The sequence below is a fragment of the Cavia porcellus genome, unplaced genomic scaffold, assembly GCF_034190915.1.
Source record: "Cavia porcellus strain 051 isolate PalLab524CR breed Dunkin Hartley unplaced genomic scaffold, mCavPor4.1 scaffold_9, whole genome shotgun sequence".
NCBI classification, from domain to species: domain Eukaryota; kingdom Metazoa; phylum Chordata; class Mammalia; order Rodentia; family Caviidae; genus Cavia; species Cavia porcellus.
The window spans coordinates 11,158,667-11,169,384 of record NW_026947492.1 but is presented as its reverse complement, the minus strand read 5'-3'; the positions used below and the strand labels follow the sequence as shown (position 1 = coordinate 11,169,384).

Here is a 10,718-nt window from a genome sequence, read left to right as displayed (position 1 = left end):
ATCTTGCCTCAATGGTTAAGTACTGTAGTTCGCTGGTTCTGTGGCTGCTCTATCTAAATGCATAGGAGGTAGCTCCATCACCTCTGCAAGGATCACGTCCTCCTCTGTGAAATAGGCAAGCTAACCTACGGCTCAGGAAAAGGCATGTCTGCCTTCGGTGGTGGTGCACGCTTGTAATCCCAGCACTGGGGAGGCTGAGACAAGAGTATTGTCACGAGTTTGAGGCTAGCCCGATCTACATAGTGAGTTTAAGGCCAGCCCGAACATAGCAAAACCTGTGTTAAAAAAAGAAAGAAAAAAGCAAAGCATGTCAAGCCTTTTGTGACTTGTAACCTCCTGTGCCTTAGTGAACTGTTTTGACCTCACAGGGTTATTTTAGGTACAAGTGATGCAATATACATGAAACCAGCCGGGTGGTGCATGCCTGTAATCTCAGCACTCTGGAGGCTAAAGCAGAGGAGTCGTTGCAAGTTTGAGACGAGAGCACCCTGGATTACAAAGTGAACTCAAGGCCAGCCTGAAACCCTGTCTCAAAAAAAAAAAAAAAAATATATATATATATATATATATATGTATATGTATATATGTATATATGTATATTTGTAGAGAAGCTGTAATAGAGTAAAACTTTGTGTCTGCCACATGACTTAACATTCCTTTTTGCATACACCTGTCAGCACGTGTGACTCCTAAAGGACATTCAAAACACGTTTCTTCAGGAAGCTGGGAAATACTGATATACTTTTTTTTTCTTTTTTGTCTTTTTTTTATCGGTACTGGGGATCGAACTCACGACTGCCTGCATCTCAGCCCCGAAATACTGATATACTGAAAAGGGTTTCAACTTGCAGAACTCTGTGCCTTCTCCCAGTGCGGGTTTTTGTTTGCTTGTTTGTTTGGTTTTGGTTTTTAAAATAACAGCTCCCTATCAGTCCTGGCTGGTTTCAAATTTGGGATGATCCTCCTGTCTCAGCATCCTAAATACTGGGATTACAGCCACTGTCCAACTTGCTCAGCTCTCCTGATTTTTATAGTGGCACGTCATGGGACAGAAAAATAACAGAGCAAGTACAGGCCTGAAAGTGTCATCTTTGAGAGCCGTAACACATGGCAAGGGTCCAAGACACTGCTTCCTTACTCTCCACTGTCAACTGTGGCTAATCCAGATTTCTGTTCAAGTAGTTTTCTTCATGGATATACTCTTTGTGGGCCACAAGGAACTACAGGAGAGGCAGTCATTTTGAAAAAGTATGGACATGTGTAAAAGTGGCCAAGTGTTTAGTTTTTGTGAGGTTTATTTGTCCACTGTTCTCTCACACAACTTTTTGTTTTCAGAATAGTGTACTCTCCACTAATTTAGGCCCTGGAGATTGAACGAGGGGCTCATGTAAGCTAAGCACATGTAACACTGAGCTACATCTCTGATCCTTTTTTATTTTTGAGACAGGATCTTGCAGATTTGCCCAGTCTGGCCTGCATCTCATGGCTGTTGTGCCTCAGCCTCCAGAGTAGCTGGGATTACAGGTGTGCACCACCACACCAGGCTCAGGAGATTGTACCCTTTATTCCAAACAGTCGAATTCTCAGAGTGTCTGACTGTGTCTTGTTTGCTATGAAATAGTTCTAGCAGAACCTGATAGCTGTTCCTTGTTTGGTTGAAAGAATGAATGTGGGTGACTGTGCCCTCACCTCTGGTGACTGAAGGGCAGGTATCATTCATTATCTGAAGAGCAAAATGACGGAAATGGTTCACCACCCAGGCCACAGGCCACAGATGTCTCGATTCTGAGTTCATTTTTTTTGTCTTTGTTGCACAGATACTTGAACAGTTTCAGGGTTCCAGCTCATGGGCAGAGCACTAATGGAGAGCAGACTAAACTCATTTTCACCTTCTCAGCATATTCCTTACTGCTTATCAGAATTTTCAGATAGTATGCTAACGTGGCAGTCATTAAGACTACGAAGAAAATAAAGAAGCAGTAATAAAGCAAAAAGACGGGAACAGTATACAGGTGTCCTCTTCATTGTTGATCTCGGCTGTCCAATGGCATGTATGAACATGGTCCTGTCTATCGGATCTTCTTTAAGTATAATCTTAAATTTTTAATCTTTTATCAGTGCAGTGTACATGTTTGCAGTATATAATGAATCCATTCATTGTGGGAAGTTGGTAACACGTCTCAGTCGCTTTTTACATCCCCTTTCCCTCGCTGCTCTCCTTCCTTCCTCCATCTCTTGGTCTTTTTTCCCCATTTTGTGTCTCTTATTGAGCAACATCAAGGCAGAGATTGGCCCTCCAGAGCAACGCACAGCACCTCTTCAGACTTGCTACCTTTCCTCCTTCATCCAATTAGCAAATGTGTCTTGAGCATGGCCTGTGTCTGAATTGTACTATGCTCAAAATGTAAATGAACAAACATGGTCACTGGCCACCACTCTAAGGAACAGGAATAAAAAGTTCTGACACTAAGGAATCCTTGATTTTTTTGTCTTTTTGACACAGGGTGTCACTGTGCAGTTCAGACTTACTTTGTAGCCCAGGCTGGTCTTACACTTGCAATATTCCACCTGCCTCAGCCAAGCACTGGGATTACAGGGGTGCATCACCACACCTGGCCAATTTCATGTAGCAAATTATACCTGACAGAGTGCTTTCACTTTTCATAAAATCTTCATACCTCTCATCTGCAGAAGAGCTATCATTATCCCCATGAGAAACAGCCTCAAAGAAGTAAAAATGACTGTCTCTGGCCAAAAACATCAAAGTTCTTTGGAAATAAGCTACAGCTCTTTTGTTTCCTAACTTCTAATTAGGTAGTTTTCTATACACTTGTCAGAACATATGCCAGGGCTTGTCTTTTAGTTATACTCACCCAGATTCAGGAACTTTGCATTGGCCTACTGGACGCTGTGGTAAGCTGCAGAATTTCAGTTGGATCCTCCTGACCTCCAGGGTGCACACAGACCCTTTGCACTGTTTCATGTCTGACTTTGTGTGTGACCACTGCATAAAGACAATTCTGAGGACTTCCAGGAAGATGGCAGAGTGGTGAACATCAGAGAAACAACCTCTCCAAGATTTGGTGTCCAGACACTGGACTATAGCAATATGAGGACCAGAAGGAGGAAGGGAGTGAGTCCCCAGGGTCCAGGAAGAATCTGAAGCCAAGGGGAGAGCAAACAGAGACTTCAGTGCAGGAGGAGGAGTGGCGAGAGGAGTTTCTTCTCTGAGCCCTGACTTGCTATGTGAGAGGGTCAGACCCATGGTCACCCACAGGCCTCCACGGCTAACACAGCTGTGAACTGGAGCAGTGGATACCGCAGGCTGCGGTGGCTGGTGAGTGATTCAGGCTCAGATGTACCCGCAGGAGAGAGTGATTGGCAGGGACCCACTCGGAGAGGGGCCAGCTGAGTCTGGAATTTACAGCAGCTGTGGGCCGGCTCCATCTAGTGGCTTCTTGTGTCAGGATGAGGCAGAATGGATCCGAAGTCAGCAGGGAGCCAAATTCGACCTGGCAGGAGGCACATGCGGTACCCAGGGCTGAACAAATCAGGTTCGGCCTCACAGCCAGAAACCAGCCTGAATCTGTGCAACTGACGGGGCAGGCGTGCTGGGATAACCCACTACCCAAACATACATCTATGGCTGGCAAGCTGGGATTAATCAGCACGGATCTGGGCTCCACCTGCCCACTCTGTCTACCAGTACACCAGAAACATGGCCTGGACTTTTTAAAAATTGTCCTTTTTGTAATTTTGTTTTGTTTTTTGATTGTTTATTCTTGTTTCTGCATCAGTATGAACATTATTTCTAGTTTTCTTCTTGTTATTCTTTAACAGTCTTGTTTTTATCTCTTCCTCTTTCCCTCCTGTCTTCCATAACACTTTCCCAAAGTCTGTGCAATCTTGCTTTGACCTCCAGCCTTGCTTTTAATCTCTTTCTTCTTCTATTTCTCTATTTGTCCTCCAGGGCTCTTTTTTTTTTAAGTTTTCTTTTTTATTTATTTTTTACTTGTTTTCAAATTCATTTTACTTCAAAGAGAAAAAAAAAAGGAGAAAAAAATTTCCAAATACATCTATCAAGGGTCAACAATGGTACATACATTGCACATTGCCATCCCCAAATCACTCACCCAGAGCACAAGACATCTGCATGCAATTGTCGGAACAATACCAGCACAAATTTTTCTCTTTAGTGAACTCAGAGAAATCAACAGTATAACTATCTTAACTATTTTTATATTCATATACATATATATATGTATATACATTTCTTTTCAGATTCTCACATTAGTGAGACAATATGATGTTTACACATGTCTGATTTATTTCACTTATGAGTGTGATCTCAGGTTGCTTCTATTTACCTATAATTCTCCAGTTTATCCTTCTTTATGGCTGGTTAGTACTCTACTGTATATAAATACCACACCTTCTTTATCCATTCCTCAGCTGATAGGCATTTAGGTTGTTTCCAAGATCCAACTATTACAAATTGTCCTGCTATAAACATGGGTGCACATAAATTGCTATGCTATGACCTTTTTAATTCTTTTGGGAAGATATTCAGAAGAGGAATAGGTCAAATGGGACTGGTCACCACCCGTGCACCTCAGGTACACCACTAGTTTTTTGAGGAATCTCCACATTGATTTCCACAGTGGTTGCATCAGTCTATACTCCCACCAACAGTGGAGAAGGCTCCTTTTCCCCAGCATCTCCAACATTTATTATTGATTTCTTTCTTTTTTCTTTTTTTTTTTTGTCAGACCATCTCTTTTTTTTTTTTTTTTTTTTTTGGTCTTTTTCCTTTTTATCGGTACCGGGGATCGAACTCACGACTGCCTGCTTGCAAGGCAGGTGCTTATGCCACTGAGCTAAATCCCCAACCCCCAGACCATCTTTTTATTGAACTGTTTTATTATGCTTCTTAGCTAGCCAGGCACTCCACTGCGCCGCTGTTGATGTCATCTATGATGTCGTGAGGGTGCCGGTTGTCCACATTGCAGCCCACAGACTGGGCAGTCACCAGGATTTCTTTAATAGTTCCGGAGAGTTCTCTGGCTAAAGACCAGTGCCGCATCTGCTGGGCAGTGTTGACAATCTCATCAAACGTGATATTTTCACTGTGTTTAAGTTTTTCTGCTTTTTTCTGTCTCTCGGCGGCTCCTTGAGGGCTTTGATGATCAGGGCGGAGGCAGAGGGCACCACCTCAATCTGAACCTGTCTGTTCTGAATGGTCAGCTTCACCGTAATCCTCAAACCCTTCCAGTCACCAGTGGCCTTGGTGATGTCATCACCCACTTTTTGGGGAGACAGACCCAAGGGGCCGATCTTTGGGGCCAGGGCAGGCGTGGCACCGACTTCACCACCGGTGCGCCTCAGGTACACCACTTTGATCTCGTTGGGGTTGAACTTGGGCAGCATGGTGGAGGCGGCTGGTGTCAGATGAACCCGGATTCGGGATGACCCAAGAAAGTTGCACCTTAGCCTCCTCCTAACCGAAAGCTGAAAGTGCTATTGATTTCTTGATACTAACCACTTTTTCTGGGGTAAGGTAAAATCTCAGTGTTGTTTTAATTTGCATCTCTTGAATGACCAGTGATGTTGAACATTTTTTCACGTATTTATTTGCTGTTTGTATTTCTTCATCTGAGAAGTGTGTATTCATCTCAGATGCCCGTTATTGGACTGGGTCTTTAAATCTGGGAGGACCGGTTTATTTTTTAGTTTTTTAGTTCTTTATATGTTCTTGGTAGTAATCTTTTGTCTGAAGTACAGCTGGCAAACATTATCTCCCACATTGTGGGTTGTCTCTTCATTCTGTGGTGGTTTCTCTCACTGTGCAAAAGCTTTTCAGTAGGGTGAGATCCCAGTTGTTGATTCTTTGCAATAGCTCCTGTGCAGTTGTGGTTTTGTTCATAAAGTGTTTGCCTACACCAATGTCTTCAAGAGTTTTACCTACTCTATCTTCCAACAAATGTAATGTTTCTGTTTTAATATTAAGATCTGTGATCCATTTTGATTTTAGCTTAGTGCATGGTAAAAAGATATGAGTCAAAGGAGCAGGGTGTAGTGGTGCACTCCTGTAATACCAGCACGTAGGAGGCTGAGGCAGGAGGATCGTTGCAAGTTTGAGGCCAGCCTGAGCTACAAAGGGAGCCCAAGGGGAGCCTGAACTGCATTGCAAGACCCTGTTTCAGAAAGATTAAAAAAAAGATATGGATCAAATTTTAATCTTTGGCATGTGTAGAGTCAGTTTTTCTAGTACCACTGATTAAAGAGATTATCTTTCTTCCAGTGAATGTTTTTGACACCTTTGTCAAAAATAAGGTGGCTTGGGCTGGGGATTTAGCTCAGTGGCGTAAGCACCTTCCTGGGAAGCACAACGTTGTAAGTTTGATCCCTAGTTTAAAAAAAAAAGTGGCTTAGTGTGTCTGGAGTTGTTTCTTCACTTTCTAATCTGTTCCATTGATCTTTGGGTCTTTTTTTGTTTTGTTTTGTTTTGCCAGTACCACACTGTTTTTATAACAGTAGCTTAATAGTATAATTTCAAGACAGGGATTGTGATGCTCCCTGTCTTGTCTTTGTTTCCCAGAATTGCCTTTGCTATTCTAGATCTCTTCTGGTTCCAGATCAATTTTATGATTATTTTCTCTAATTTTGTGAGATATGGTATTGAAATCTTCACAAGGATGGCATTGAGTCTGTGTAACAGTATTGGAAGTATGGTCATTTTCACTATATTGGTTCCTTCCAACACAAGAGCACAAGATATCTCTTTGTTTTCTTACTCTTTTTTTTGTCCTTGGCTCTGTTAATATGGTGTATTACATTTATGGCTTTATGTATGTTGAAGCATCCCTGGAATAAATCCACTTGATCAAGGTGTGTAATCTTCTTGATGATTTGCTTCAGTCTGTTTGCTAGTATCTTACTGAGGATTTTTGCATCAATGTTCATTAGGGAAATTTGCCTGTAATTCTCTTTCTTAGTTGGGTCCCGCTCTGGTTTTGGAATCAGAGTAATACTTGTTTCCAGGAACGAATTTGGGAGTATTGCTTCCCTTTCAATTTCATTAAAGAGTTTGAGAACTAGTGACATTGGGTCTTCACTAAATTTCTTGTAGAATTCAGCAGTGAAACCATCAGGGTCTGGGCTTTTCTTTGTTGATAGGGTTTTTTTTGTTGTTGTTGTCTATTTCCTTTTTATTGGTACCAGGGATCAAACTCATGACTACCTGCTTGCAAGGCAGGCGCTTATGCCGCTGAGCTAAATCCCCAGCCTCTTGTTGATAGGTTTTTTAATTTTTAATTGCATCTTCTATTTCATTTATTGATATTGGATTATTTACGATTTTTATGTGTTCTTGATTCAGCTTTAATAATTCATATGTATCTAGGAATCCATCCATTTCTTCTGTATTTCCATCTTATTAGAATACAAGTTTCCAAAGTAGGTATAGAAAATTTTCTTGATTTCTGCAGGGTCTGATGTGATTTCGCCCTTTTCATTCCTAATTTGGATTTGAGTCTTTCCTTTCCTTTTTTTCTGATAAGGTTGGCTAGGAGTATGTCAATTTTATTTAATCTTTCAAAGAACCAACTTTTGATTCATTGATCCTTTGTAGTTTTTTCAGTCTCCAATGTGTTAATTTCTGCTCTGCTCTTTATAATTTCCTCCCTCATATGAGCTTTTGGCTTAGCTTGCTCTTCTTTTTCTAGACATTTGAGGTTCAACATGAACTTGTTTATATGCACTTGCTCTATTTTTCTGATATGGATATTTACTGCTATAAATTTTCCTCTTAAGACTGCTTTCATTGTGTCTTACAATTTCCATTATGTTGTGTTGTTGTTGTCACTTAACCATAAAAAGTGTCTCAATTCTTTAATTTTACCTGGGACCCACCATTTGTTCAGTAGGGTGCTATTTAATTTCCATGTGCTTATGAAGTTCTTGTGGTTTCTTTTGGCATGAATTTCCAATTTCATTGCACTGTGTGATCGATAGTATGCATGGGATAATTTCAAGTCCTTTGTATTTACTTAAACATGTTCTTTTTTTTTTACTCAAGCATGTCCTATGAACCAGTATGTTGTCTATTTTGGAGACTGTCCATGTGCAGCTGAGAAGAATGTGTATTGTGATGTTGTGGGGTAGAATACTCCATAGACATCTACTAGGTCCATTTGCTCAAAAGTTTGATTTAGTTCTACTATTTCATTAGTTAATTTTTTGTCTAGTTGATCTGGCTTTTATTGTTTTGCTTTGTTTTGTTTTGCTTTTGTGACAGTGGGATATTGAGGTCTCCCAATACAATTGTATTAGGACTTATTTGATTTTTCATGTCCATCAGTAACATTTTATATAGTCAGATGCACTGGTATTTGTTGATTATATATTTATGATTGTTATCTCTTCCTCTTGGATTGTTCCCTCTATGAGGATGTAGAGACCTTCTTTATTTCTGTTAATCAGTCTTGGTTTGAAATTCACTTTGTCTGTAAATTGAATAGCTAACCCTGCTTTTTTCTGGGTACCTGTTGCATGGAGTATTGTTTCCCATCCATGGACTTTCAGTCTATGAAGTTCTTTTTGCATTAAATGTATTTCTTGTATGCAGCATATTGTTGGATCTTGCTTCTTGATCCATTCTGCCAGTCTGTGCCTCTTGACTGGTGAATTGAGACCATTATCATTGATGGTTATAACTGATACGTATTGACTTCTCCTTATCATGTTATTTTCCTGCTGTTGGCTTCTCTGCCTTTTTTTCCTTCCCTCTAATTGTTTGCCTTCCTAGGTGGATTCCTTCCATTGCGGTTTGTGGAGCTGTAAATTTTCTCAGATATTTTTTGTCATGGAAGTATCTTATTTCTCCATCAAGTTTTTTTTTTTTTTTTGTACCAGGGATTGAACTCACTACCCCACACTTGCAAGGCAGGCGCTTATGCCACTGAGCTAAATCTCCAGCCCCTCCCCATCAATTTTGAAAGATAGTTTTGTGGGATACACCAACCTGGATTGAAAGTTGTTTTCTTATAAAACTTGGAGTACTTTACTCCAAGCTCTCCTTGACTTGAGAGTTTGTGGTGAGAAATCAGCTGTGATTCTGATGGACTTTCCTTTATAGGTGATTTGTTTCTTTTTCCTAACAGTTTTTTTTTTTAATTTTTATTTAAGGAGAAAAGAAAAGAAAGAAAAAAAAACAGTGAAGGGGTACAAGTTATACAGATTTACAGAATAAAAAAATGCGCAGTAGGAAATCACTAGTTAATGGGTTACATATTGCCATCTTAGAAATAATTAAGTCACAAAATTAAAGCATTGTAGAGTGGACATTCCAACAATGATACTGCAAACAGTTCTGTTCAATGATCCAATAAAACTCTGTGCTATCATTTTCTATCTTATACATTTAAATATACATGCAGTTATATAGTTTAGAGCACTTTCTTTTCCTCTCTTTTGTACAGTGACTATTACACATTCTGGGTTTCATTGCTCCCACGGTTCTTGTTGCTTTTTTGGAAGAGAGTAAAACCAAATGTGACATAACAGAACAGAATCGGTCAAGTCAAAAGGGTGGACATAATAGATAATATAAAAACATAATACAAGGTGATCAACAATGGTTACCATAATGCCTCCTGCTATTTCTAATAGAATTGCCTATATCATTAGTTGTAATACAATTGAACAAAACCGTAAAGAATAAAACCGACAAAACCAAAACATTGGAGATATTGTAGGTCTTCAAAAGTAGATAAAAGTCAACGAGAATGGGCGTTATAATGAATCTCATTATCTTCTCAGCTGATACCTAAACTTTCGAACCTGATACTATCCAGCAAAACAGAATAGAGGAACCTCAGTCAAAAGCAAGATGGTGAGAGTAATACAGGGCTTCAAATCGAGATAATAGAAAGTCAAAGTGGGTTACTATATTATATCCTGCTATATTTTTCCCTTTAATTAAGTGGATAAAAATAAAAAAGTAAATAATGGAGTGGAGATTGAGAAAAAGGAGGGCATAACAGCGAAACAGGGCAGATCAAAACATAACCATTTAAGCAGAATAGTGTTTCACCACCAGCTAATCCTGACCCCAAAAATAGTTACCATATTGACTCCCTCCCTGAAGTCCTTGAGTACAACTTCATATACTGTATCATTAAGTATATCAAAACAATGTGAATCCATTTAAGAGAATGACAGCATTATAGAGCATTTAGAATCGACTAACAGAAAATGAACAATGGTCTCTGTATAATCTCCTTGTCTTTAAAAGGTTTTTTCTTATACTATCGTACATAACAAAATCCAATAAGATACAACCTGTTTAGACCATTGGAGACAGAAGAACAAAAGCTAGATGAGACTTCAAAACAAGATGGTACTAAATCAGCATTACCTATTAAAATGTCATTTTCTCCAAAAAAAAAGCTGTTCCTATCATCCAATCTTCTGTCTCATTTCTGTTGAGCTCTTTTTCTGTCAGTAGCTGTCAGTTTGTCTTCTTCATTTTGTTCTCTGCTCCATTCGTTGTGGCCTCCCCGCCCCTATTTCTGGGTTCTTTGTATTTTTCATTTTTTAGAATATCCTGCAATACTTTCTGTAGGGTTGAATTGGTGGTTGCAAATTCCCCCAGTTCCTCTTTATCCTGGAAGCACCTCGTTTTTCCATCAATTTCGAGGGACAGTTGTGCAGGATAT

At 39.8% G+C, this 10,718-nt stretch overlaps 1 pseudogene; it reads right to left on the bottom strand.

Annotated features, from left to right (window-relative positions):
- Positions 1-4,901: 4,901 nt before the first annotated feature.
- LOC100721346 (large ribosomal subunit protein uL11-like) lies at positions 4,902-5,459 on the bottom strand (annotated as a pseudogene).
- Positions 5,460-10,718: the final 5,259 nt, after the last annotated feature.